We start from the raw sequence: 5,808 nt of genomic DNA, 5'->3' as shown, positions 1-5,808 counted from the left end.
GCTGTGTTCTAGCAGCAGTAATGGACTTCCTGCTCTATTCCTGGAACAATATCCAGCTAGGATGAGCATTGCTCAGCCATTCACATGAAGCTTTGCATTTTTAGAATTAATACAAGGCCTTCTATGACTGGTTGAGCAAAGCTCAGGCTAACTTGTTTTTGTCCTGGAAATGGGACAGAAAGTCTCTAGCTGACTGCCTGGAACACAACACTGTATGCTGCACGCAGCTGAAGTAACATACAGTTTATACAGCAGGTGTATGTTTTAGTAATGGAAATGGTTTGTTTGGACCAGCTTGGCCCCAAAAAATATTTAAAATTAAATTAAACCTAGAGTTCTACTTTAATTAAGCACCACTGCTACCAGGATTTGAGTGTTAGTAAGATGCTGACAGAAGAGAAAAGAAGAAAAATGGAAAAAATAGAAAATTAAAGGGAAAAAAAAAAGAAGATATTATTATTATACAGTATTTATAAAGCACCAATAGTTCACTCAGCGCTGTACATTACAAAGGGGGACAGAACATGTGACAGAACAATACCAATACAATGCAAAACATGAGGGGATCGAGGGCCCTGCTCTTTCGAGCTTACAATCTAGAAGGGAATATATATAGATAGAGACACATACATATATACATACATATAACATCTGAATTTGTATTGTATGTGAATTCCTTTAAATTTAAAATGGGAAATCCTTTAGAAGAGTAGCTAATTATAGTCCCCTTTAAAGTGGTGTTCGGACTTTGACTTATTCATATTACATTAAGTGCAGAATATTACAGAAAGAATATTAGGACATAAGAAGAAGAAAAAAAAAAAGAAAGCCCAGCTTACTTATAAATATTGCAAAGTAATTGGCATGAGATAGTCCTACAGTAAGACTATCTACCACATAAAAGGTGTAACAAATTCTTCCAGAATCTCCATCACACAAGTCTAATGACACTTCCTGAGAACTCTGATTTTGGTTCAGGCGGTTACGGATTAGTGCATATTGCTGTTGTTCTTTCACTGCTGCCATTAGTTCATCAGGGCTTGAACAACGCAGCGGCTTGGCGCCCTCCTTAGCCATAATTTCCAAGACTTGTGGAAACCCTGGCATCAGTCGCATCACAAATAAAAATACTAGTAAAGGAAACTGACTGCCAGACTCATTGCTGCTGCTTCTGATACTTGATGAACTCGAACCATCCATCCACCTTGGTAGAACTGATTTACTAGTTTGTCCAAGACGTGGCCTTGAGCCAAAGATACACAAACATATCGTCCGCCATATTGCAAGACACAACCAATTTCAACCAGCAACTTTGTAGCAGTTTCCAGAGTTCTTTCTTCTGTATCAGGGAGTATGGCATCCAATGTCCCCTTATCCAACACAGCCTGAAAGTGAGAATCAGAAAATGTAGTCTGTGTGGCATCCATCAACTGATATGTCATCAGAGGTCTTCGTTTGGCATTTTGCTCGTTCATTTGGCGAATGACCACTTCACTCAAAACAATATTGGTCAGATTCTGGCATCCAGCATCATATAGCCTTTCACTTTGCCACAGCCCACCACTAGCACCTGCAAGAAACAAGATGTACAAACCAGTTATGTAAAACCTGGACCTGTCACCACCTTCTATCATTGAATGAATGCAGTGTAGAGTAGGTGGTGAAAGGATCTTTCCTTTTTCCCATAATTAATTCTTACAACACTTATTAAAGCTCGGTAAAGCGCTCTAGTGAAAGTATATTTAAAGATAAAACTTTGGATAAAGTAGAGGAGGGTTAAAGCAGAACTGAAGTCCACAAATACTAACCTCCTGACACTGGAATCATCTTCTCTGATTCTTCTGGATGCAGGACTTCAGATGTCACTTAGGGGTACGGAGAATGTGCATGTGCAGCTCAGTGTACATTCTAGAGAAGATAGTGATTAGGGAGATAAGTTTTTTTTATTGGTTTTAGAACGTAAAAATTAGAGCCTGTCATTGACTTGTACAGGTTGTGACTGAAAGCGAACAAATGTGGCTCCCAGGTGCATCCATGTGCATAAGTCCTTAAAAATTAACTACACTGCATCTGAGCAACACAAATCAAAAACACTATTTAATTCATTTTTAATATTCAAAGCAAACTCCCCCATCCATCCATGTCTAATTTTTTATTTTGCTGAGAAATCACTTTGAAAAACAGCCCAAGCATTTTTAGCTGTGGCCATCTTGAGTAAGGGCAGATGATTCCTGTAGCATTTACTTCCTGTAATCCATCTGCTCTTAGCTCAGGCATGCAAACAGGGTGTTTGCTTAGCCAAGAAAGCCCCTCCTCCCCCCTAAAGATTCCTGGGATGTAGGACATCATTTGCCTAGGCACAGAATCTAGGGTGTAACTGAAGAAATGTATAAAAAAAAAAAAAAGTTTAAAACAGGTAAATGCAATATACTTTCCTATCTATTGCTAGCAGCATAAGGATTAAACATAGTCAATGTTGACTGAAAGAGTGAAGTTTCTTAAGGGTATATGCACATATGCCTAACAAAATGAAATGTACACCAGATGGTGCTGGCAGAAAGATCCTGCAGAAAAACCTGGTCCGAAGTGCAAATGGTCCGCAATTTTTTTTTGTTCCGCACTAGAATCGGATCGCATGGGTATTCACACCTATGTGATCCGATTCTGCACATCGCACCGCGTTTTGCGGACCGATTTCGGGGTGTTATTAACTTAACATACACACCTGCAGCGGTTCACAAGAACGGGGTGCGATTCTGATGCAGTGCAAAATTCGCTGCGAATTCCGCACTGCATCAGTGTGAACCCAGCCTTAGAATCACTGAAGGCTGAGATCATTCCGCACTTGTACAGCTGCCTAGTGAATGACTCAACCAGGGACAGGGAGCAGGGCCTCTCTCCCCATTAGCCCGGAGGCACCCGCTATGCCAGTCCAGAGTCCGGAATACATGACAGCGGCACCGATACCAGGGGTATATGAAAGCAATTAAGCAGTAGTGCAGCCGCCCAAAATGCTTCCACCTAATAGACAGGAGTTCGCTTGTCAGTTTTACACACAATCCCGGTGGCTGCAGCTGATGGACCCAGTGCGTATGGGTCCATCGGCCTCATTCACACTGGGCATTTTAATCCGTGCAGGCCCATGGTTACCGGCACAGGGATGGACAGGCGTTTAGGGCATCTCTCTGTCGGCTGTCCCATAGCTGTTAACTGGGATGCAATAAATGCACGGGCACAGCTGCTGCTCCCAATGTGACATTCCTGTTGGTGGGGGCGCAGAGTCCCAAATGAACCCTAGGTTGTGTTTGGATAGAAGCATCCACATAGATGTCATAATGGCAGCAGCAGCTGTGTCCGTGCAACCGCTGCATCCCAATTAACTGCTATGGGACAGCCGACAACGGGATGCCCGGAACACCTGTCCATCACTGTGCTGGTAAACACAGCCCTGCAAAAGGCACAGATTTCATTCACACTTATGTAACTCCAAAGTCGTGCGATTTCCATTGTGACTTTGATGTAACTTTGGATGGGTGCGACTTTGGCTTTACTGTTGCATTGATAACATTAACCTCTTCCGCACCACCGTATAGCAGAAATACTGCTACAGGGAGGCACAGGTGCGAAAAATCTCATATATATACATGATTTTGCAGTTCTGGGTAGGGGGCGTGCGCGCCCTACCCACTCTGCCATTCACGGGCTCAGCTGTCAATCACTGGGTCCCAGCCCGTGATTCCCTGTGAGCACCTGGCGTTCACAGATCTCTTCCCTGTCAGCTCCTGCACACTGCTTTGTATGGCTTTGCATAGCAGAGCCATACAAAGCAGTGTGCTTACAGTGTAAAGCACACACACACAGTAAAGCAGCACACAGTTAACCCTTTGATCGCCCCACATGTTAACCCTATCCTGCCCAGTGCCATTAGTACAGCATCAGTGCTTTTTTATTAGCACTGATCACTGTATTGGTGTCACTGGGGATGTCAGTGACACAAAGTCAGTTCTCCCCCAGTGTCTGAATGCCCGCCGCATTCCTGCTATAAGTTGCTGATCGCCATTACTAGTTAAAAAAAAAGAAAAAAGCATATCTACTGCCATTTGTAAATGCTATAACTTTCACGCAAGTCAATTCGTTTATGTATTGGGATTTTTTTTTTTAGCAAAGACATGGAGCAGAATACCTTTTGGCCTAAATTGATGTAGAGATTTGATTATTTACTGGACATGTTTAATAGCAAAAAGTCAAAAGTGTAGTTTTTTTTTTTCAAAATTGTCAATCTTTTTTTGTTTATAAACGCAAAAAATAAAAACCGCACAGGCAATCAAATACCATCAAAAGAAAGCTCTGTTTGTGGAGAAAAAAAGACGCAAATTTAATTTGGGTACAGCATTGCACGACCGCGCAATTGTCAGTTAAAGTAACAGCTCTGTATCGCAAAAAAATGGCCCGGTCAGGAAGGGGGGTAAATCAAATGGTTAAGATGCGACTTTCATGTAACTTTTGAGAGTTTACATTGCAGTCTATATCACTCCAGTCACATGAAAGTCACATGAGTAGCACAGGAACCTTTTTAAAGTCGCTGCAACTTTGGTTGCATGGATTTGAACAGCTTCCATTGAAATACATGGGTTGCAACTTGTCATGTGACTTTTGTCAAGTTTATTTTTTCCCCAAGTCGCACAAGGGTGAATGGAGCCTTGAACACTATGTGAAGGAGGCCAGGCCTTGGAGTGTTACTGCATTCAGATCCATAGGAAACTGAACACAGGGTTCTGTGCTGGAGCCCTAATGCAGAGCTCACAGGAGGGAGTGAGAGAAGGGAAGGCAGCCAGCAGTCCATGTACACACCTTGTGTTTCGGTTGAATGTATTTGTGCAGCACACCACACAGCTCCAAGTATCCGCCATACCACTCGAAGGCCCGCTCCCCCCTGCGCTGGAAGAACTGCTGCCAGTACTCGCTGGAGGAGAACTCCTTACTGCTCTTCGGTAACAGATTCATCTTCCCACCATCACTGCCTCAGTCACCGCATGGAGCACACAGCCAACACTTCCGGGTCACAGCTGTCCAGCTCCTCATTGGCCACATTCTTCCACAAAAGGTTTTTCATTGGAAAAGCTGGCTGAAGACTGGAGCTCCACTTTCGACAGAAAACATGTGACCTCCATTCCACCATTTGTTTTTGTTAATGAACGTTAAAACATTTGGAGTGGAGGTCACATGTTTCCTGTCGACTGGAGCTCCACTCTACAGCCTCTGCTTGTTTGTTGCATTAAAGTTCACTAGCAAAAAAAAGGGGAGTGGAAGTCATGTGTTTCCTATTAAAAATGGAGCTCCATTCTGCAGCCAGACTCTATTGTAGAGGAGACTGGGTTGCATTAAAGTTCACTAGCAAAAAAAAGGGGAGTGGAAGTCATGTGTTTCCTATTAAAAATGGAGCTCCATTCTGCAGCCAGACTCTATTGTAGAGGAGACTGGGGGCCGGAAGTGGGAGGAGCCAAAGGAAAGGCCGTGGGAGGAGACTGGGGACCGGAAGTGGGAGGAGTCTGAGGGAGGGCAGGAAGTGGGAGGAGACACGAGTGTTGCTTAGCAACCCCAACACCACTGCTCAGTCTGCAGCTGGCTCTCCTGGGATCAACATCGATTCGGCGTTGCTGAGTGGCAGACCAACGGACCAATGGATTGCGAAGCCTGTGCAAGCAGGTGGAGCCAGCAACATGTGGGCGGTGATCATTTCATCTCTGAGCGAATGAAGGAGGAGATTGCGGAGCAGGGGGCGAGTACAGTGTATCTTTTATATTAGTA

At 43.8% G+C, this 5,808-nt stretch overlaps 1 pseudogene; it reads right to left on the bottom strand.

Moving 5' to 3' along the window:
• Positions 1-323: 323 nt before the first annotated feature.
• Positions 324-4,960, bottom strand: LOC149469585 (eEF1A lysine and N-terminal methyltransferase-like; annotated as a pseudogene).
• Positions 4,961-5,808: the final 848 nt, after the last annotated feature.

This window comes from Staurois parvus, unplaced genomic scaffold (genome assembly GCF_062004578.1).
Source record: "Staurois parvus isolate SC_StPar_1 unplaced genomic scaffold, SC_StPar_1.0 ptg000066l, whole genome shotgun sequence".
NCBI classification, from domain to species: Eukaryota; Metazoa; Chordata; class Amphibia; order Anura; family Ranidae; genus Staurois; species Staurois parvus.
This window is presented reverse-complemented; position numbering and strand designations above follow the sequence as displayed.